We start from the raw sequence: 24,567 nt of genomic DNA, 5'->3' as shown, positions 1-24,567 counted from the left end.
CGAAACTAGTCCATTAGGCTATCATTAGCAGTGAGGGTTCATCACTGCTGTGTGGTTACTCTAATTAATTTACTTAATTAGTATTAATCTAATAAGGGATTTAAAAATTATGATTCTCAATTACAGTTTAAAACAATTCTGAAATAAGATTAAGATGTTAAAAGTATTTTAGATCTGATTTTTGGCAAAGAGGGACTATTTGAAGATTGTTACCATGACTGTGAATAGCCAGAGTCACCTTTAGTCGGTGGGCTCTTCCGCAAACACAAATGCTAAGGTTAGACTGTGACACAAACTAGCAGAATGTTTTCTTTTTCTTCTTTTCAAACTTTGCTTAAAAAGATACTTTACTAAAAATGTGCAGCATAATGGAATGAATATCTTCAACTCATCAACTTAAATAAATATTAAATTAAATAATATAAACAATCTATCATTAAAATTGTTGATGTAAAATTGTATGTTTTTTAACTTGGACAAACCATTCTTTAAGAAAAATCATAAACATAAAAAAAAGGGGCCTGTTTTTCCTACATGTACTAATGAATATGGACAGCAAAATAATAATTTCATGGGGTTCTCAGCCTTAAAATATTTTTTAAAACCTATATTTTTTAAGAGCTACATTTATATATACATAGAAAACAGAAGGATGAGCACAAAACAGTGTAATATTATTAGATACTAGAAAATGTTCTTAACCTCCAGTGTGAGTACATTTATTGGGATGTACCAGGCTTCTCTGATTAGAGGTATAGATCTACGTTTTGGATAAAGTATTCAGTGAAATACCATACATAAAACCTACAGGAATTGGGAGACCATTATACGTTAGTATAAAAGCGCACATTTTAATAGCTGTTTCTTTTATCCTGGCTGTGGAAACTATATGACAGTTCACACATATGATAATAAATACAAATATGCAGTAACAAAGGATATATTAACAGCCATTTACACAACAGTTATACAAAAATAAATACAAAATAAATCATGCTGACACATTAGGTATTTTCACTTTAAAATCATTTCTGATAGGCCCATGATGGTGATGACATCACCAGTGTCCACTGTAACCATGGAGACGGCAGTAAATAAACAGCTACAGATTTGTTTATGTTTGATTTGACCTAATGGCAGTTGATGGTCAGGTCAGAGGACATCTCATCTGAGAGAGACTAGAGAGATATTACCCATTGCTACCTTACCATATTACCTTACATCAGTATCATGGCAGGTAAGATTTCTTGTCATCTAATGCATAATAACTCATGACAGTGTAATATTAATTATGTCAAGACAAAACCAAATGCAATACATAAAGATAACTTATGATGGTAAGTGACAACCAAGTATTCAGATTTGTTTATTATCTAATCTACTTCCAAAATTTTCATTGGACATATTGAATTAAATATTTTTGAGCAATCTAATATTGTGACGTTAGTCAATATATAAAATATACCATATTATTTTGTCAGTCTTGTATGTCAAGTTCATTGATGAGTTTTAGGCTGTAACACAACATCACCAGTTTTCTTTTTAACTATGAGATGTTTATCCATTAAACTGTGACATAAACAAACCCAGTGAGATATTTTTCCTAAATGATAATTTCATCTAAAACTAAAAGTCATTTATGGAAGGATTTCAAAAAGATAGGGAAATATGAAAGCTATATTTACTTTTAGACTGGCTTTATCCCCATCAGGCAGGTCGCCCGAATGCACCAAAGTTTCCTCTCTGCAATCCTACTAAGTCAGTCCTGTTTCATACAGTCTGAGCATGTGTCATGGCCCCTCATGTATGACAACACTGCTGCGTGTTTCTGTCAGGCCATCACTAGTAAGAGAGACGATCACAATCTAGGCAGATACAAATATTAATAAATATTACAACTTCTACATGTAAATGGGCATTAGGTATAAAAGAAAATGAGCCACTATAAGTATACTGTTATTAAGCTGTGATATAATGGATCGCTAAGGAAACGTAAATGTCCCCCTCATTGAAAAAGTGAGGTTAGTCTGATAAAAACCGACATTGCACTTTATTGCAGAGTCTTTCCACTCTCCATTTTCAAACTCAAGCTCTAAACTCAGGTCACCATCGTGCAGAGGGAAGTCAGGATTACACCTAGACACCCGCCATGATGCATTAGGATGGGGGTAATCAACATACTTGTTTAAGTGTAAAAAACAATTACTCCTCTTAAAATATTAAGGCATAATTCTATCCAATGTGGATTATAACACTATACTGGTAATTCATTGTCCATTAACTTATAACATTATATAATTGCAAGTAAAAAAACAAATAAGCAGGACACACTTGGCCCAACAAACTGTGCAATACTATGATCCCTTTTAAGCAGATACCTTTACCCCCCAAATTTAGCTTTGCACAAAACAGTTTTGTCAACTTCCAACATTATTTATCTTTTAATTTCCAACACTCATGCTAATATTATTAAAAATGTTGGACCATTTAAAATGGGCCTCAATTGTGACTAATAAGCATTCAAAGTTCAGTGTAGTAGTAGTCTTATATAACATACACTGCGTGCAATGTAATGATATGTATGGGATATAACCAGAAAAAGTGTTTGAAAAGAAAACGAATTCCTGAAACAGCAGTTATAGAAAGACACTGATGACTATATAGGGACTGAGCCATTAAAAAAACGTATCTGTTTTTTGTGAGTATCGTACGCAATTCCTTTCTGCACATGCCCAGAAAAAGGACACTCGGCCGTCGATGAAAGCAAGTCCGCTGCGTATGACAACGCAAATAACTGTTACAATGGCCTATGATTTCGGGGAGTGAACAGGGCGGGGAAGGGGCGTGTGCCCATACTCGATGCACTATGTGGGCGTGTCAAACTGAAGTAAATGCAGCCACGTTAACATGAAGCTCTGTGTTTGTAAAAGTTTCTTGTTTTTCGGCTGTATCTCTTGCACCAGCTAAGGGTCTAGTCTAAGTCATGGGTAAGTATTGTATGCATGCTATAACATGTGTCTGCAATCAGGAGCAACTGTAACAATGTATTTTATGTACAGCAGACATTAAGGACAGCCTAATAAATGTTTTTCAATGGAAAAAAAATATATAATTTTTTTTTTATACAGTTTCCATTTCTAATCATAAATGACTATATTATTGACAGGTAACATTAATTGTTTTTTATTTTCTCTGTGCGTTCTTCTGAGATTTCATATTCCACATACGTATTGTACACATCCTGCAGTGTCTGGTCTTGTAGAGCAGAGTGAACCTACACCCATTGTCAACACCACACGTATCTTGAGATCTGCTCCTTGCTGACTCCGGGAGTACGCAGAGCCGACTTACGTGCCGTTGAGGACAACAGCACGATGCGCTCAGTATGCCTCCATTAATGACTCAGGCCAATAGTCTTAAATATAAACTATCCCCTAAGCAGAACACTTACCTGACTCATTTCTGGCACAGAGCTCTGCACTTTTCTGTGGGTCTGCATCTATTCTGTCACAGCTGACATACTTTTTTTTACAGGGCCATGGTCTCCATTAACATTCTTAGCAACACACTGGCTTCTGCCCCTAGCAATAGATTGAAATATCTTAGTATATTGACTGTTCTCTGTACTTGGAGTGGTTGAAAAATATAAAGATTCCGATAGTAGTGGAAAAACATTGTTTTGATCCCTCACAATATTGTTGACTTATTGAAGCTCTCAGATACATGAGAAGTGTTGGGAAACATCATTACATTTTGTATATGACAAACTGTTGTGGAAAATTATGACCAATCATATCTCAAAGGAGATTCTATTTTTACAGATATGATGACTTTCTATCTTGTAATTCTTTTTATCTTATATGCCAATAAAACTGTCCCAATGATTATTGTCAGCAATAATGCTCAGCAAAATAAAATATACTAGTAATAATGTCTGCAAGATCTTATATATCATTTGTTATACACCACAAGATATCTAAAATGCCAGTAGTGATGCCCAGCAACATGTAATATGCCCAATAGTATTGCTCTAAGATTTTGTATGCCAGTGATAATGCCCAGCAAGCTCTGAATATGTCAGTGATAACCCCCATTAATATCTCCATCAGTAGCAGTAATTCCTATAAAATGCCCATTAGTAGTATTGTCTAGTACAATGTTCACAATATCCAGTGAGATGCCCAATAATCGTACATTCCAGTAATATATCTATTACTAGCAGTAATGCCTATTAAAATGCTCATGAATAGTGGTGTTCCCCAGTATAATGCTCATTAGAAGCTGTTCTGTCCAGTAAAGGCAATTACTAGCATTGCTCAGTAAGATGGCCAATAGTTGTAATGCCATGAAAAATTGCCCAGTGGTGGTAATTCCCAGTGAGATGGCCATTAATAGTAATGTCTAATAAAATGCCCTTTGGTAATGATGTGCAGCAAGATGTCCATAAGCAGTAATATCAAGATAAATACCATAGAACATCAGTAGTTATCCAAACCAGTACTGATGCTGGAATTCACTGCGGCATGTGGGACCAGGGAGTAGAAAAATAAACTTTTGTTTAAAAAGAAGTAAATAAATAAAAGAAAACAATTAAACAGACAACACCAAAATCCCCTAACCCCCATCAGTTCCCTGCTTTCTGCTGTAAAAGTGTGAAAAATTCCACCCCTTCTTTGCTGATTAATCGGTCCACTTTCATCTTGATGTATACCCTATGGGATTGAAAAGGCTTTTAAGGGAATATTATTGTTAAGAACAGTCCAAGTATTGAAAATTGTATTACAATATTATATTATTAAATTATTATTTTCTTTGCAGACTCTTTAAGGAATACTTCAGATGATAATGCCACTGACATAACAGCTCCAAAAAGCCAGATCAGCAGGTTACGCCTTCAGCTACAGGAATCGGTTAATTACATCCATGAACTGGGTACAAGAACAAGTAATCAAATCCAAAGCCAGACTAAATCTTCTCAAAACAACATGGAATATAGCAAAAAAATAGCCAACTTAACTTCAGATCCCATCCTACAGCAGAAGCCTACTCCCAATATGCAGGTGTCCATAAAATTTTTCCAAGCAGGGCTGAAAAACACCAAAGCTCCTAACATCCACGGGATTTCAAAATCATCTATTTTTCCAGAACTGGAGGTTTCTATAAAGATTCCTCCAGAGAAGAGAAAGGAACGAGAGGCCTTGAAAAGGAAAGCTCAGAAGGAGCGAGAAGAGGCCGCTAAATATCCCAGGAAGAGAGGGCCACAAATTCTAAATCAGAGGATTAAGGATCAACAAAGTGCCCTTCACTATGGTTATTTATTTTGTTAATTTATCTCTTTGAGCATCTGGGTGGACAGTTTATCTGATGACTTGTCCTTGCCTTCAATCAGTATGCCCCATTACTTTATTTTTGGTATATAGACTTCTTTTTATGCAAATTAATATTTTTCCAATTTACATAAATTGTTCTGTTTATGCATAATTTGCAGGAGTTGTGCCTGAACCTGTACATATTCACAATCAATAGCCAGCTAATAGCGGCTCGTTGACGGCAATTTGAATTTGATGCAGCAGTGAGTCAATCGCAGCAAACCATGTCAATGAGCCTCACCTCCAGAACTGGTCTGGGTAGACCATTACAGGATCAGCAAGAAAAAGGAGAAAGGCGTCCAAGAGTGAGGAGGAAGAAGAAGAAGGATCCTCTTAAATCAGATGCAGTAGTCTGCTTCAGACTGAACTAACACAAATAACATTATCTTCCTGATGGCTGAGTCTAAGGATCACTTACAGGCTCATTCGTACTACATCCGCCAAAACTTCTTATGTAGTACCCTGTCGCACAGGAGCCCATCCAGGCCGTCATCTTCTAGCCCAGAGCAGGTACCCAGGGGGTTTCTTCCTCATCAGCTGCCGGAACCTCCCAATCAATCCTCTGCTGTGGCTCTTGACTCCTCTTCAGAGGCTGGCAACATCCACCACTCATCAGCTACACTCTCCAGAGTACCTTTTTCTCTCTCAGATAATTCTTTAGCAGCTACCTCCTCCGGTGTATCTATTCAATCCATCTTCTCAGGCACCACCTGGCTGGCATCTTTACATGTCCACAAATACAGTGTGTCACAGTGGAAGGTTTTTATAGGTCTACCTACTTCTTCAGGGACCACCTCATTCTCGGACTTTGACCAATTGTCAACTGTGTCCGACATCTTCCATCCCCATGTCTCTGCTTCCTGCACATGCAGGTATCCTTACCGAATATCTTGTCCAGATAGGACGATCACCTATGATCCAGTCCAGTAGGCTCTGTCAATCATTCTCTCCATATTCCAGGGCATTGGGAGACCACTCTTCTAAGACTCCTTTTACCTACAGACCGTTGTGTGTGAAGTGTCCTGGCAGCTGACACTTTCAACAACACACTTGTTTCAGCTCCCGCTGCCAAGCACATCTGTCCTCCTTCTCCTTTTCTTGCCACTGTAATGTTCTCTGCAGGCATGTGTACACCTCCTCCATTGTTATCACTAGGATGGATCCCTTGTACTCCGAGATGATCCCCAGGTTGATGAATGTGACTCTGCCGACAATGCTAAATGTAAAAGGCCCTGGAAGACAACAGGCAAAGGTCTTATCTATTCACCATGCAGCCACTGAGGAATCCAGAGAAATGCTTCACGTGGGGGTTTATCAATTATTCTTGCAGTCTTGTACAATTGTCCTTGTAGGGATTCCTCACTGTCTTACCATATCCGGGTCCACATAGTGCTCAATTAACTTCTCTATTGGCCTAGAGACCGAAAATGTGCCAACTGGCCTTGTGTCCTACAGTTCTATTAGTGGGCAAAGTAAACAGTATGTAAACCATACTTAACTGCTCCATGCAGGAACCGAATCTTCTCCCACCGCTTCCACTTCTTCCAGCTGTCGGCAACTCTTCTCATGTTCGATACTTTTCTTGATTGAAGATTCTCTGTCCTATTCAGTGTGCGCCGGAGTCTTTCGCTTTGAAGAGGATCCTTCTTAATTTTTGGCATTTTTCTGCTTCTTCTTGTGTCAGGAAATTCAGATGAGCAAGGGAGATCCTCAATTGACTGACAGTCCTGGCCATTGATTGGCTAAAAGTGAATCTGTTCAAATTCTCTGTCACCAAAGTGAGAAGTTCAGAGAGTCCAGACTTGTGCTGGATTGGTCATTTGGTAACTAGAATCCACTTTTTTTCTTCGAATGCTGGTTGGCTCTAATGCTGTCCTTGGGCACAGCTTCAGGGTCACACTGGGGACACTCTTCCACATTTCTTTCTTCTTTTTTTCTGTTTTGGCCCTCACAAATAACTTCTTGTTTTCAATGTTTGATTACCGGCACATCAGTACTGCGTCTGCCACAGTCTATTAGATAGTGTTCTCTTATAAAGGATCCAATTGAGGTGGTCATCTTCTCACCAACATCAGTGACCAAGGGGTCTCCTACACAGCTGCTGGAGCCTCCCAATCTATTGGCACCTCTGCTGTGGCTCTTGGCTCCTATACAGAGGGTGGTGACATCCACCACTCACCAGCTGCAATATCCATAGTACTTTCTTCTCTCTCCTCATCTCCAGAATTCTCCTCCATGATACCTAATGCGTCCGTCCATCCATCCATCCAACATATCCCAGCGGAGAGTCTTCACAGGTCTACCCTCTTCATTAGGGACCACCTTCTCCACAGACAAAGACAAGACATCCGCTGTATTCAACATCTTCATCCTTTACTCTGCCTTCCTTCCCTGGAATCTTGTCCAGATAGGTTAATTACCTGTGATCCACTGTCCAGCAAACTCTGAAAAGCATTTCCTCCAAAATCCAGAGCAGTGGGAAAGCACTCTTCAAGGAGGTCTTCCATCGGACAGTTGCATGAAAGTGTGCTAGCTGAAAACTTCTAACACCGCACTTCTTCTGGCTTCTGTTGTCGGGCATGTATATATTTTTTCTCCTTTCCTCGGGTACGTATGTATTTTTTCACGTTGCCTTGCTGCTGTAAAATTCTCTGGAGACATGTGTTCACCTCCTTCATCGCTTTCATCGCTCCTTCATCGCTGTCGACTATGCAACATGAAACCTGGAACACAAGTCTAATCTGATCACAATGCATCCACTTGGGAATCTACAACAGGGCTCCACATGTGGAGGTATGAATTCTTCTTGAAGTCTTGTACCAATTGTAAGGATTCCTCACTGTCTCGCTGTACTCGGGTTCGCCTTGTGTCTAACTAACTGCTTTATGGAAAATGTGCTCAAAGACCTTGTTTACGAAAGCAATGTCAGTTGACAAAGTAAAAAGTTTGTAAACCATACTCACCTGTTCTGCGCAGGAACAGGATCTTCTCCGCACTACTTCCAGACCTTCCAGCCGGTGACACCTCTTCAGCTGTTGGGCACTTCACTTGACTGACAGTTTCTGGAGGCGTGGGAATAAACAGAATGGTGCTCAAGCATGAAGAAGGACCCTTTTCAATCAAGAGGAGGAGTTTGAGCCAGAATGAAGGGGACAGAGCCTCTTTAATCAACTGAAGCGCTACATCGGCTGCAGTTGCTGGAGCTGCCGCTAAGAGTATTCAACCTTTGGGGACATGGAAATCTGATGCATATAAACGGTATGTTCACCCTTCTCTGCTGTTCTGATTTCATGTTCTTCTGCTTTTCTCGTTTTTCTCTTTCTGGCTTCTGGTGACACAGGACTTCAGTCGCTTGTTGCATTTAGATTCAGGGTGCGAAGGGATTTTACCTAATTTTCCTTAAAAATGGGAGCCTGATTGGCTAATGGCTCCTGAGGTTTTTATGGTTTTTACCTTCATCTGTGTTTCCTGTTACTCTCTCTCGTTTTTTTTTCTCTCTCTTGTTTTTTTCTTTCTCTCTCTCTCTCTCTCTCTCTCTCGTTTCTCTCTCGCTTTTCTCTCTTGCTGATTTTCAGCTCTCCTGTTTTTTATGCCCTCTTGCTCTCATCTCTGGCCGCTTGGGTGGATTGTTCACATTTGTGTTCCATGTCCCTACTTGCTGTTGATTTTACCAACTGCTCTAATTATCGGGTTGTGACGTTTCGATCAGGTGATCGGAGTCAATGGAAATATGGTTAATTGGCCATTCTCTTGTACATTGGGCTGCTTTTCATCATTTGGCGGAGGACACTTCTTCCTTTCCTGGGCTGGTGGTGGCTGTCTGGATGGGGTAGAAGAGTCTGCTTTGGTCTGGATTTCAGGCTCTCTTTCACAAGAAAGTGGCTAGAAAGAGGTGTCCCTCATTGTGTTGTCATTCATTTATGAGGTAATGATTTTGGTTAAGGCACTTCGATTGATTTTGAGAATTAAAGCGGATCTGGCAGTTTGGTATCCAGGTGGCCTCATATTGTTATATGCTGGACTTGTATTATTCCTCAACGTGTTTGTCCAAATTTTTATGCTGGTAGAATGGTGGAAAACATGCAAAGAATGGTAAATTCAGTTGTTTTCTGTTTGTGCAGTCTTTCAGTGGTATATAGATTGAGATTTCCACATCTTTTTAGGCCTGATGATGAGGTGGGTCTAGGCATTTTTATTGAGCACGTTTATAGGAGTTTGAGGAGGTTTTGTTAGATCAGTATGGTGACAGGCCTTGGTCCCTTACGACACCTTGTGTGGCGGGAAAGCATTAGCAGCCAGAGGCCAATCCCTGTAGTTATGTTATTTAGCTGAAGAGTCTACATCCCTTCGAAGTGTCAGGCTGTGGTTTAAGTTACAGGCACCCTCGGGAGCGGGTTTGTTTGTTGCTTTCTGTCAGCTCAGAAGTCCTCTAAGGCTTAGGGTTTATGGATACCCAGTTGTTGTTCGGGTGCGCCCTTGGGAGGAAAATGTACCTCATTTTGTTTATATCAAAACAGTAAGTGACACTAATTGTGATATGATAGGAATTGGTTCTAACCTGCTTATGCTTTCTCCTCCACCATATGTTTTCTTATGGTAATAAACTTGACCTCTAATTTGTAAAACTCTGGTGTCTGTGTCCTTTATTTAATTATTAGGTTGTAGTTATTGTTTTCGGGAGTCATTTCAAGTTTGAACATCAACTGTTAACCATGTTATAGTACGTGCAATAGCTATGCATATATTTCTCATTAACCATTACAACACTCCCATTTCCAACTGTGCCAGTCATTTAATGAGTATTGCCTCAAAAGAGAAGACATACAGGTACACATTTTTTTAAGGAAAAGCACAATCAAAGCAGGTAAAAATATTTATAAATATAAAACTTCTACACATGTAGATGTGAATTAGGTATAAAACAAAATCAGTCAATTTAAGAATCCTCTTACTATTCTGTGGTATAATGGATCGCTAATGAAAATAAAAATGTCCCCTTTACTAAAAAGTGAGGTTAGCCTGATAAAAACTGACATTGCACTTTATTGCAGACTTACCACTCTCCATTTCCAAACTCAAGCTCTCAACTCAGGTCCCTATCGTGCAGTGGGATCCCAGGATTACACCTAGACACCCGCTATGATGCATTGGGATGGGTGTAATCAATAGTCGTACTGCTTCATTTCTGTGTAAAAATAAAAAAGATTCCTATTGAAAGGCAGGATAGGGGAGGTAAGTGGCATGTATGTCGAGTATAGTAAATGCATGTTCATACAAATGCAGCTGATGCAGACCAGCAGGATAGGCATATACCCCTAAGAGCTATGTCTTTTGCCGGTGCTAGAAGGCAGGTGCAAATAAATGCTAATGATGATGGTGATGTTCGCCGGCATTAGCTAACCACTTCTGATTAGCTGATTGGGAATTCACCTATTGTGCATATATTATAGGACTTTGTTTGGGAATTTTAAGAATATTTTATTACTGCTTTCATTCGTTCACAAGCAAGAATATTATACCTGCTATACTATATCAAACCTAATAGCAAATGTGTTTTTCGCTATCAAAATGAATGTTAAAATATACTTTTCTTGTGCTTATGACCTTGCTGTATGCATATTTGGGTGTATACAGTGCTCAAAGTGGACATTTAGAAGAGATGATATAGAAAATGTAAGTGAATGGAATTTGATATCGTTATAATGAAGGTGGTAGGAGATAGGGCATACCATTGTATGCCAGCGTACTTCCACCACTGGATGTACACCCATGGTATGTGTGTCTGACATAAACATGGTGCATATGCAGAGCTGGACGTATGTTGTGATAAGTGTGATTAAGCATAAAGACTGAACTGAACTCATAGTCTTTCCTCCCCCTCACACCTCGCCCCCTTCTGACCTCTCCATCACTGTCGACAACACCTCTATCTCCCCTGTCCCCCAACTTCACTGCCTCGGTGTCATCCTTGACTCCTCTCTCTCCTTTGGCCCCACATTCTCTCTCTCGCTAAATCCTGCCGCTTCCAGCTGCGTAACATCGCTCGCATCCGGCCCTTCCTCTCCCAAGATGCCACCAAATGTCTTATTCACTCTCTGATCATCTCCCGCTTGGACTACTGTAGCCTCCTGCTCACTGGCCTCCCCCAATCTCATCTTGCTCCCCTTCGATCTGTTCTTAACGCAGCCGCTAGGCTCATCTTCCTCTCTCGCCGCTCCTCGTCTGTCTCGCCCCTCTACCAATCCCTTCACTGGCTCCCCTTCCCCTACAGAATCCTCTTCAAGCTCCTCACTCTTACTTACAAGGCCCTCGCCAACTCCACTGCACCCTACATCTCCTCCCTCCTCTCTATTCATGCTCCATCCCGCCATCTCCGTTCTACCAATGACCATCGCCTCTCTTCTCCCCTGATCACCTCCTCCCATGCGCGTATCCAAGACTTCGCTCCCAAATCAACATCAGGCCCTTTGTTTCCAAATCAAAGTGTGAGGCATCATTTTGTGGGGGTAAAACGGGTAAACACTTAGCACAACAGGACCTCAATTCCATTTGCTGTTATCCATTGAAGTAAAGCAAAATCTAAAAAATTGAATAATGAGTTAACAGAGTCATAGAGAAGCCCCATTATTTTATAGTGCAGCAGGTACTATGTAATAAGTAAATAAAAAGTAAGCATATAACATGGTTATCTTTTAAAGGATAACTCCAACCAAAAAGTGAAATGTAGGTGAGATCAATAAAGTAACATTTTACTTGCCTGCCATACCCTGTTGTTCCTATCTGGCAGATGTCAATAGTCCAACAAGAGATCCTCTCAACTACTTGGGGTGGGACTTTTTCAAATTGCTGCAGCATTATCAGGGTTCTTGGCACTGTAGCAGCTGTTTAAGAAACAGAGAGAATCTCCAGTTCTGGCAAATACAGGTGTTTTGCGGGATCCACTGGTTTGGATGATCACGCTTAGAGGTGCTTCTAAACAAAAGAGGCCTCAAAAATGTTTACGGTACAATCTTCGGTAGACTCCATTTTGAAATATGCACCTCACGTTTATTCCAATAGTAATAATTCCCTGGGCGCTTATGGGATAAAAGATGGCTAACCGCATAAAGCATGAGTAGTGAACATTTATTCAAAGATTTGTAAAAATTGAGTTGCAACTCAAATAACAGTTCAACAATATAAGCGTGGCTCACAAAGCATACAGATAATAAACAGAACACCAACTGGTATGTTGTACAAAGATTCTTGTAAATATCAGAATTGCTCAGATATTAATGTCCACGATTGTAGAATCCTGTGAGAAATAGCTCCCACATTGCCAATACTTTTATGGCTAAACAATGTCAGTCCAAATAAAATGCACGTTTATTGTTCACAGCTTTCGTTCAAAGTTTGTGGATCACGTCCACCTTTTGCATTTAAGGCTTACCATTCGCTTTTGTGGTTCTGGTTTACCATTCGTGTTAAAATTTGTGTTTTCAATTTTTTTCAAACACTGTCGAAGTAACATTTTAAATTAATAAAAAATTATCTTAATTTTTTTTTTTAAATCAAACTGCAAACACCTTTTCCCTATGAAATTTGCTGTTCAAGAATGACCAATCATGTGAGGATCGCAATAAAAGTAAAGAAAATTTTAACCAGTGTTAACAGCTCACCTTTGTATGAAACGCCTCAAATACGTTCAATTAGGCCTCAATATAGTTTAACCAGCTCGAACATGTATTATTAATATTCATTTATTTATATGGCAGCCTCAAAGTATAACAATTAGGTAATAGTATATATGTTTATTTACAAAAGTGGAATTATTTATAGCAGCTTAACAGTATAGCTTGTATGTTTAAATATAATATAGTGACATTTCGCAGAAAGACATAGCTCCCTGTTGGATATGTTATTTAGAAGGAAATTCACAATCAAAATATATTCTCTCATGCTACATCAACTTAAGAGACTTTAATAATAGTCTGTCTATACATTCCATGTTGTATCTGGCAGTTCTAGAACCTCTAGCAGATAAATCTTTTTAGCAGAAAGCTCAGGTCAGCTAAAAAAGACAATGAATGAATGCACGAGCTGGGGAACTATGTTGGTGGCCACTGAAATTGTAGCATCAGGCAAAGGAAATTCTGAATAGTTCAGGATTATTTCAAATCCCTCCATACCTTTCTCTTTTTAATAGAAGTTACATATTAAAAGAGTGCAATTTGATCTGATGCAACCTTGTATTCATTTTATAGTCAAATAGAATAAACACAGCTTCTGACGTTTGGTTTATACTGAAAGATATGCAGTGATATTCCTACTAGAAAAATATATCAAACCAATTTTTTTTTCCTTAGTTTGTAGGCTGGCCAGATGCGAGATGCATTGGGTACCAGATTTGGCTTTGGATCTGACCAAATGTTGGTCTACACATCAGTCCAATTGTTAGAACCCTAAATTTAAGCTGTTTAGCAACCTATCACTGGGCATGATTTATTAAGGAAAGTAAAGCAAAGAAATGAGTAACTTTGAACCTTGACAAAACCATGTTGCAATGCAAGGGGTGCAAATGAGTTTATTATTTTGCACATAAGGAAAATACTGGCTGTTTTTTCATGCAGGATGCAAATACTTCATAGCTTTATTTTCACACTGACAGTAAAAGTTGATCTAGGACAGGCCTTACCCCAATTATAAATCTGTCCTCACATTTTAAATTTACCTCCCGCTCCAATATAACATGGTTTTGCCAAGGTTCAGAGTTACTCTTTTTTTTTGCTTTACTTCCCCTAATGAGTCAGGCCCACTGATACCATGTACAAAATTAATATCACCTAATTTTTTATTTTTTTTGTGCAAATTCCAATGCATGGAGTTTTAGCAGAAAACAATTTAGCATCCATATTGGACATTAAATATACAAATATGCTACTATTTTTTGCGTTCATAGTAATAATATGCCCATAAGTGTCCCTGAACCGTCGAAAATACAAACTCTATTATAAAAAGCATATATTTTCCATGTGACCGGGTCGCACTGTGGCAAGGTGTCTGACAGTACTGGGATCATGAGTGTGATTCTGACCAGGGTTCTATCTGTGTGGAATTTATATGATTTTACTGTGTTTCTGTGGGTTTCCTCCCACAATTCAAAAACGTTTTGATCATTAATAAAACTGGGATAGGGAGATCTGTCTTCATATTATAGAAAACATGTACAAAAATTCACAATGGAAATATTAAATGTTCCAGCAAAAAAAAATATTTTATATGAAATTGCAAAATATGCGTTAAATTATTATTTTGTCATCAAAATTTTCACAAATATTATATAATTTAGCAATATATCAACTTCTGCTCATTTAAATAAAATTAAAAAATAAATAAAATGAAATGCCATTATGTTGTAACAGTGCTAAATAAAGCTGACATGTAGGGGTCATGTTGGCATAATTTAAACTTACAATGTAAGTGTAAATGATGTCCCATTCTTTACTTTGCATTCCGAGACAAACATATCATAAAATATGTGTGACTTGGAAAAGTACGCAATATGCACACAGTCATTGCAAGTGGAGATCAGGGATAAGCAGCTGCAACAGATATGCCTCATAGAGGGGTATGTGTGGCTATTTGCCCCTCAGCATAGTGAGTACGGCGTGTTTACATACCCTTACTGTACTACCCACTACCTCCCCCTTCTTCTTCTCAAGGGAGAGATACAAACTGAGCCATAGGTCTTTCTACTGCATATGCACATTGTAAAAAGTACTTTTTCCACTAGGGATCATCCGTATGTCTGACTATTAATGGTCCCCAATGTGTTGAATAGGTTCCCAATGTGTTGAATATTACTGTTTATAAAATTTACATTATTAAAAATAATATTTCACTGTATGGATGAAAACCCAACTTTCTCACAAAACACCAGTACCTATACAAGAAACAGCACAAAATTATAGGTGAATACCTTACAAAAACAGGATCTATCAAATTCAAAAGAACTGATTCTTCTTAACCACCAACAGATATGAGAGAAGAATGGCAGCAACCTTGTAGAGTCATATATATTTAGTTATGCTCTCACTTTGGCCTATTATGTATAGGAAGACTTGACAATGTTTGTTTCTTACGCCATATATAACCTTAGCTGGTGTGGGCCTTATTCCTTATTTATTAGAGCATAAAACTGTGAAAAAGCTGTAATTGAAAACACAAAGAGAGTAATTTAATAAGGCGTAGACTTGCAAAAGTGCACAATACAGTGCAATTAAAAGCCTAAAATGTAGAAATGTGACAGATCATTGTTGATGTCCTCTTACTGTCGTGACCTGTTTATTATATTAAATGAGGCCACAACAAGCAGTATTTTACAAGAAAAAAGTGAAAAGAAGTAATTAATTACAAGAGAGATAATACTCAGGACTTTGAAGTGATGCTTTTACTATTGCTAGCATACAGTCTTATGATGGTCCAAACTTCTGCCAATATTTAAGCAAAGTGACAACTCTTACCTTCAAAAACAGTAATAACAGTGTGCATTTGAAAGAAAATTAAGAAACTGCCTGTCTGCATGTTTTCGCAGTCTGTAAATGCCGATTAAACGGGTCCTCGCTCTAAAAATGTTTTAATTTGTATCATCTTGGTGGAATTTATTTCAATACAAGTTAAAAACATACTTTGCAATGTATTTTTTTGGATAACTATGCAGTAGCACCTGCATAATAACCCAAAAAAATCAGCCCACCTGCCTGATTTCTAGCATTGTGATTGCTGGAGTAGTAATCTGATGAACTGTGAACAAATGCTGGGATATTCAGCATAGCCATCCAAGCTTCTCTTCCTATGACAGGTTAACAGTAGCAGAAGATAGTTGAAAATCTGCTGAAGAGCAGCACAGAAAAGATAAGTTAATATACATATTTTGTTTGAAATGCCTTCATGGCAGGGCACTGTATATATACAGTGTGTAAGAGAGGGTCTTATTTCTTAGTTCCATTTAGTCTTATGTTTCAATGACTTTCATTGGATTCTATTATGTGCTTTGCTAGATTGTGCCCCAGCATTTAAACATTTAAGCTGCCACTGAAAACTCAAATGTTCAGAGAAGCTTAAATTGACTCCTCCGTTTACCATCCTCCTCACATATTCCCTTCACCTTAGATAATAACTGCTTGCCCACACCTTGGATTTCATTTGTTCCTTTTTCTCAATTAATGTTGTAAGGTCTAATTAGCATTGTTAAAAAAAAGGTTAATACAATTTAAAAACACCAGACTTTTATAAATATTAATAGTTTTACCTTTTAGCTATACACTTCACATATTTATGAATGCATTTTGACTGTTTTCATTAAGCTAATAGATAATATCCCAGCAAATTTAAATATATCATTTACAAGGCTCAATAAGGAAATATGCTTAATTGTTTATAGTTTACCAATTAGCTTTTGTACTAAATTTTAGCACTGCCAAAAAATTATTATTGCTCAAGAAGAACTTAAAGTGTTTCCAAACAACTATATATCTGCAATACCGATAAGTATTATCACCTTATTGTATCAGACACTGATACTAAGAAAGACCATCTCTTCCTCCTCTCTTCTCATCTGGTTGTGAGGACTAACTTATAAATTAAACATGTCCCCAGGAGCGGCCCTTGGATACCATTTGTAACCTTACATCTATCTTAATTAAAATGTCATCTCACATACATATATATGTAGAATGGACTAGACATTTGTGAGCGCTTATAGTGTACATCAAATGAGAAATGTCTGGTTACTATGGAAAGCATTGCTATAGCTAGTGGTGAATAAGAGAGGGAGTGCAGTATTAACATATATATATACTTTTTCTTTCTTCTATTTTAATAGCTGTCCAACCATTTTCTCTGCGGTCGATACCAAAACAAGTCTGGCACATATTTCATATGGAAGATATTTCTTTTAAAAGTCAAGATGAAAGCTACTAATTTAAAATCACCTGGATTTACTGAATTGAATTTGCTTACTTGCGCTCTTCAAATCTGACCTGATGTGACAGCTGACAATGCTGTCTATCCTATATTCTGCTACAGTAACAAAACAATGTAATAATAAGCTGACTTATCTTAAATTACTGCAAGATTCATGAAAGCTGGACATGTGCCTTGTGTTACATAATATGCCTTTTTACATACTTTACTGATAATCAACTGTTAGAAAAAAATTCTAATACGTAGATTTTTGTGTAAGTACTATAAAGACGGGTTTACATAATTAGGACACAATTAAATCTGGATGCATCCACAGATAAACCTAGTAAGACTCCAATATATCTCTTGCGGGTGTAGGAGGTCTGATGCAACAATGCCCAATGATGATGATGATGACTATCAGCAGTACTATCTAGCTGCTTCTGATTAACCTCTCCAGCTGATAATACTTATATCATTAGCATTGCGGCTATGTTATATAAAGTCACTGCCATCTATTTGCATTACTTAATGACATTTCCATCTGAACTACTGCAGGAAAGAAGATTTGAATTTGATTTTTAAAGGAGAGGAGTAAACAACAGGGGCCTGATTCATTAAGGAACTTAAGCAAAAAATGTCTTACTTAAGTCTCCTGGACAAAACCATGTTAAAATGCAAATTAGTTTTCTATTTTACACATAAGTTAAATACTGTTTGTCATTCAATCTTTAGTTTGCCCAGTTCCGCTTGTCCACATATCTGTGCTTAAGCATACAGTAAATAGAATTGCATTTCGTAGCCCAATAATTACATTTTTACGAACCTTCTGGTAGAGGTGAGGAATAGCTTTTCTAGTAAAATGGTGTTGTGATGGAATTTGGTAAGGAGGACATAAGACCTCAAGTTACTTTCTAAAACCAGCTGCATTAATAGTGGATATTGGACGCAGATCTAATGCTAGCATAGTCATCATGGCGTCTGTGATCCGCTTTGCTACTGGGTGACAGCTTTCATACTTCCTTCCTCTTGCAAAGGATTGTTTAACAGTCAATTGTTGTAAACAACCTGTAGTCTTCTTGTTGATCTGCTTCTGGGATGAAGTTTCACCCCCAGCAGCAGCAGCAGCAGTGGGACTAATGCTCAAGAATTCTTCTGAGGAATCAAGGATAGTAGAGGAGTCATCTAGCCCTACCAACTTGTATGCAGGACTATCTCTGATCGCTGCTAAGGATATTGATGAGGATGGTGTTGTGGGTGTAGATTGCAAGTGTCGGGATCTAGCTGAGAGACGGGACCTAGCTGATGCTGGACTGCTTGTTGTTGTTTTTTTATCAAAAATAATTCCACACATAAGAGGTGGATTTTTGGTCTTATGTCCAGGCATGACAATGGCCTTCTTATCACGTGCAAGAACTGCTTCCACTGGTGCAGGATTTACAGAAACAACATCATCCTCATTAACATCCTCATTAGTGCCCTCGTCATCTACACAAATATCCCCCTCATCCTGTTGCAATTCCAAAGTGGCATCTTCAATTTGTGTATCACTGGCTATACTTGGGCTGTTCATGCACACATCTACAGAAATGCAGAAAGGGGCCTTTTTTTATGGTACACTATCAGAATGGTCAGGCTTACACATAGCACTCGTAGATAAACTTTCCTCAGGGATTTGTGTCATTTTTGAATCTGAACATACATTTTTCTCTAATGCCTTACTGTTTACTTCCAGCTCGGATTTTACACGTATAAGTATTTGGACACCACTTTTGTAGTCAGAATGACAAGGTCTTGCTTGGTCATGACTGACCTAACAAGAAGATGCCTCAGTGACTGTTGCATAACTAGCACTCATAGAGAAAGGCCTCATTCTTTCCTTGCCACTGCGTGTGTGGAATGGCATGTTGGCAATTTTATTTTTTTCTGCAGATAACTTTGCCTGTATTACAGCTCTTTTTTTCTTGACCAAGGTAAAATGTGTTTTATACATTTTTGTTTTTCTGACTTAAAAACACTATGTACTTTAACATAGTGTTATCACTCACTGGGCTCTCTGTCAGAGTAACTAGATAGCTAGATAGATAGTTAGGGATAGGTAGGTAGTTAGGTAAGTTAGATAGCCACTGGGCGTTTAGATAGGTAGTTAGTTTAGTTCTTAGATAGATTAGTTTAAGTAGATCCGATAGACAGATAGATTAGATAGGTATTAGATAGGGTCAGTTAGGTCTGTTCTCTGTCAGAATCTGCCCTCAATTCATGCTGTCATTTCTATATTATTCCTGTTGTTTCCTGCCGGCTTAGTGTATTCCCATTTACCAGACCGTTTCCGTTCCTGACTACTCTTCATTGGATTTCCCTGTGTACCGACTCGGCTCTGCTTTGACTCTTCTCCTGTGTTGATATCCCGTGTACCAGACCTGATTTTGTTCCTGACGATTCTACTATTTTCTCACCAGTTCCAGTCATTAGTCTCCTGGACCCCGGTAAAGTCGTGCTCCCAGGCATGGCTCCGGTGTGATATGCAGCTCCTCTGCTCTTCCTACCTTATATGGAGACGCAGCCCCTGCAGCATCTCTGCACTCAGATTTCAACAATCTTCCTTTGGCTCCGGACTCTACCTTGCCACAGGTACTATTGACTGTTTACATATATCACCGGGAGCCTATAATTGTAGTTACCCCTGGCAACCACCTAAGAACTTTCATCCCTAAATCTCCGGACTCTCAACCGGTACTGTGGGTTGCAGTAACCCCTGGCAACTGCCTAAGAACTGTTTCTCTCAAATCTCCGGACTCTCACCGGTACTGTGGGTTGTAGTTACCCCTGGCAACTGCCTAAGAACTATTACCCATAAATATCCGGACTCTCACCGGTACTGTGGGTGGCAGTTACCCCTGGCAACTACCTAAGAACTGTTATCCCTAAATCTCTGGACTCTCACCGGTACTGTGGGTTGTAGCTACCCTTTGCTACTGCCTTCGTTCAGTTTCATCATCCTTACCTATCAATTCAAGTTCCGTTCCTTTCCGGACAAGCACTAGTACAGAAGTCACTGTGTATCAGGGGACTTCTCTATCAACTGTTCCTTATTTATTCCAGTGGTCACAAGTGATATATCAGTCTTGACAGCATCCACTGAGTGTCTCACCGGACTCCCTCCTGCTCTTGCTACTCTACGGCCTCGATAACTCTATGCCTGGGTTCTCCCCAGCCAGTGCACATCTCACGACCCTCTGTTTGTCTGCAGCCAAGTCTATCCCCACCACTAGGGGCAACAGTTAACACCAGACATTCGGAGCAGACTCCGGGTTTGGCTGTACTGGCTGGAGGGGTTCCTAACACATAGGCTTTAGCAGATGACGTAGAGGGATTATTGTCATCATGACTGGTGCCAGCAGCTGCTTGGTGCTCTGGTCTTCTGTGTACTGCTGTGAATCCATTTTGATAACACAGTAAAATGTGACTGCAGATTTAGAAGACCAAGACTGCCAGCCCTATTGTTTCTATTTCAGCAATGACAATTAGCAATGGAGCAATGGAGCTCTCCTGTCTGCGTGTTAGTTATATAGCACAGTACAATTTGACTGCAGATTTAGACCAAGACTGCCAGCGCTATTATTTGTATTTCAGTAATGGCAATTAGCAATTGAGCAATGGATCTCTCCTGAATGTCACTGGAGACTTTGAAGAACACTGCTACCCCTTCTATTTCTTTTCTACCTATGACGCTGCCCAACTGCACTAGAGACTGCCAAGAACCGTGCTACTCCTTCTGTGTCCCTCTATGAAATGGCGCTGGATCGCCGTGGAGGGCGGTACTTATAGAATCCAAAACTCGCGAGATCCGACAACATAACAATTTTTCCTTTTCAATTCTGAGGGTGTGTGAAAATACCGAGCCGGCTCAGCTCGTTAGTCGGATCTGCTAAGTTCGGGTGTGTTCGGATCTCGGGGAACCAAGCCTGAGCATCTCTACTTGTTATGACTGCTATACATCTGGCACAACTATTATTGTTTTTAAGGCTGGTAGCATTTTGAGATGCATTTGACTCAATATTTGCACTTAATTATAGGACCTTTTTGCATGCTTCTATTCTTATGCATATTCAAATGTTGTAGCCAATCACAACTTCACTCAGTATCTTAGAGCACACAGAACGGGCTTCCATGATTTGCATTCATCATAGTGACTGTAATAAGCCATCATCAGTAAGGGAGGCCACAGCCCTGATAATGTTCCTGTGACAAAATGCATCTTTTGGCTTCTTATTCTTGTTTGGGGCTCATGTTTGTTTGCAGAGCAGCATGGCATTAATTGGTTGGATACACTTGGCCCAAAATGCCTGTAATTCCATTTGAAAAAGACCTTTCAGATAAGCCCACATATTTTTTTCCAAACAATGCAGCACTTGAATTATATTTTGTGTTCACATTTACACTACACTATGAGCGCCCTCCCATTCTGTTTTTGTACATTCTGTACATACAAATGTGTCCAAATCTAAATCAGCACCTATATAATATCTAAATGTTAGGTTTGGATTAGAAACAATTTTCATTTAATAATGTCCTTAATATAACTGTGCAGTTTACATATTTTACTGTGATCAGTTCACTCCACATCTCCTACTTGCTGGTTATATGAATTTAATCATATAGAACATGTTACATATTGTCCATATATAATTCCTTTGAGGTACCTTTATGCTTATAGGGGAGATGATGGGTTTAGGAAATTATGTGAAGCAGAAAACTGATGGATCTTTAGATTACAAACAATCATTCCAGACGGACTAAATGAGCCTTTGGATTTTTATGAGAATTGAAGTGCTAATGAAATCATAATTAGATTTGATCCAGTCCATTACCGTAAGCTATTACTTTTGTAATTAGTCATTATTAGTGGTTGTTTTAGTTTTTTCAGTGTTATATGCTGATTAACATTTTTTTTTTTATTTATTACTATTCAAATGCATTATTACCATTAACATTGCTGTGGTTGTTTGAGAAGCTATTGTCTCTGGATCCATACTATCTACTCATAGTTTAATGCTGTAGAGATTGTATTTTTAATTTGGGTTTTACTCTTACACTTATATCTATTTTAATTTTATTTATAATTTTTTATTAATTTATGAATATTCATTTATGTCTCTATTTACTTTAAATGTTTGTTTATTGATGTGGTATAAGAGATTTGTTATAGTGTAGATTATGTGCCTCCATGGTGATACTAGATAATTACACAACTGTCCCCTCACTATGTGTATTGTGGCACAATACAATTGCATAACTGCTGCTAATGCAATACATGGCTGCCACATATATATGTGGCTTGGATTCAGAACATACATAGCTGCTGCTAATGCCATATAATAACGTAGCTGCCACTTATATATGTGGCTAGGATTAATAACATACATAGCTGCTCCTAATGCCTTACAATTACATGGCTGCGCTTATATATGTGGCTAGAGTTCATAACATTGATACTGTACTTTCTTTATATATGTTCTTTTCTCTTCTCATTTTATATTGGTTATTACCAGAGTGATGTTTTTATTATTTTTAGTACTTTTTTTTGGCTTGTATGCTTTTTATTTCATATCAGCTGTTCCTTGGCAATTGAGGTTGATTGACAAGAGCTGGATGGATTTGCTCTATATAATGGAGGTCATAAGAGAGTGAACTTTATTCTATCTTTGATAAAGTCTGGGTTCAACAGACGAAACATGTCAGTTATTCTACACGGGGATCACTGTTTCAGTTATCAGATATTGGACTCATTTTATATTTACACTGGTACCAGTTTTTTTCCCTCCAGGATTAATGTGCCCTAAATGATCTAATTGGGACTTACTATAAATGCTGAAGTCAATCTCTAATAAATATATTTTTTTTAAAACAAAAGGTTGTGGCCTCTACTCCAAACATAGTCTAAGCTCCAGCACTCATAGCTTGGACAGGTTGTCATAATTGTTGGAGTACAAAGAGCATGGAGACCCCTGTAAACAGCATAACCTGCACTATGCTATAACATGCTGAGTTGGATACAAAATGAGAAGGAAACCCGCAGAAGGTTCGTAAAAACTTAATTATTAGGCTACAAAATGCCACCCTATCCACTGTACAATTACCGACAGATAGGTGGACAAGCGGAACTGGACAAACTAAAGATTATATGACTGTGACAGCCCACTGGGTTGATGATTCGCCTTCACCAGCAGGAACAGCAGCATCATGTACCCAAGTACGTCACATTTGTCAGAGGCAGGCTACTCTGTGTATCACCGGCTTCACTACGAGGCATACAGCTGACAATCTGTTACAAAAACTAAGGGATGTCATTGCAACATGGCTTATCCTGCTTGGACTCTACTCAGGATATGTCATTTCTGATAATGCCACCAATATTGTGAGAGCATTACAGCGGGGTGAATTCCATCACATTCCCTGTCATGATGATGATAATGACTGGTGTCTCTCCCACATCATGGTACGCGTAAAGCATATCACACTCTCTAATCATTCCGGCGCATTTAACAATCATGCTATGCTGAGTTGCACATATATTAAGATACATGCGCCTCAAAATAAACACATAATTACATATTTTCTTTGCAAGCTTTTTACGTCTGTATTTTGGAGGCTAATATAATCAATTCACCATCAGGCCCTGAGACTTAACAGTTAACTACACTTAAGAGTTAATAGTAACAAAGTGGCACTAACACGTGACATAAACATGTTATACAACATGTGCTACATATCTCACATTTACAACTAAGCTATTTCAGAAGAGATATATGTTATTTTCAATCTAGACAGCACTCATATGCAAATAACACAATTTAGAAGATCCAACATTACAGCAGTGAATTGCAATTGATATAATAAAAAATAAAAGTATAATGTAATTAATCAATTATGTGGCATACTAAACACTGCTATGTACACAGTGTATAAGAACACTCCTTATCACATACTATAAAGACTGTCATTTTTAATAAAAGGGTCCACTCCCTCACTTTTTAAGCAAAATCTCTGAAAATATTTTAATATCAAAGTAAAAATGCAAAGGCTTCAAAGGTTCATGTGGAACAAAATGGTTTACAAAACAATTTGTAACTTCAAAGGGCTCGTTTTGGTAGAATGTTCTGCTGTGCCACCCTCCTAAGTTCAAGGCAGCATGTTCACTGTGGATTCTGCACATCTGGCACGTATTGCAATCTTTGGGAACTCAAGCATTCTA

The 24,567-nt window shown here is 38.4% G+C and overlaps 1 long non-coding RNA gene across 1 annotated transcript in view; it reads right to left on the bottom strand.

Moving 5' to 3' along the window:
- Positions 1-1,711: 1,711 nt before the first annotated feature.
- Positions 1,712-24,567, bottom strand: part of LOC142105703 (uncharacterized) — a 207,773-nt gene continuing 184,917 nt past the window's right edge. Inside the window, exons 2-3 of the long non-coding RNA XR_012679716.1 lie at positions 10,427-10,554; positions 1,712-1,865 (exon numbers count right to left, since the gene is read on the bottom strand). This is a non-coding gene — a long non-coding RNA (uncharacterized LOC142105703). The remainder of the gene's footprint in view (positions 1,866-10,426; positions 10,555-24,567) is intronic.

The sequence above is a fragment of the Mixophyes fleayi genome, chromosome 1 (assembly GCF_038048845.1).
Source record: "Mixophyes fleayi isolate aMixFle1 chromosome 1, aMixFle1.hap1, whole genome shotgun sequence".
In the NCBI taxonomy this organism is placed as follows: domain Eukaryota; kingdom Metazoa; phylum Chordata; class Amphibia; order Anura; family Limnodynastidae; genus Mixophyes; species Mixophyes fleayi.
The sequence above is the reverse complement of the archived record's forward strand: the minus strand, read 5'-3'. Positions and strand labels throughout refer to the sequence as shown.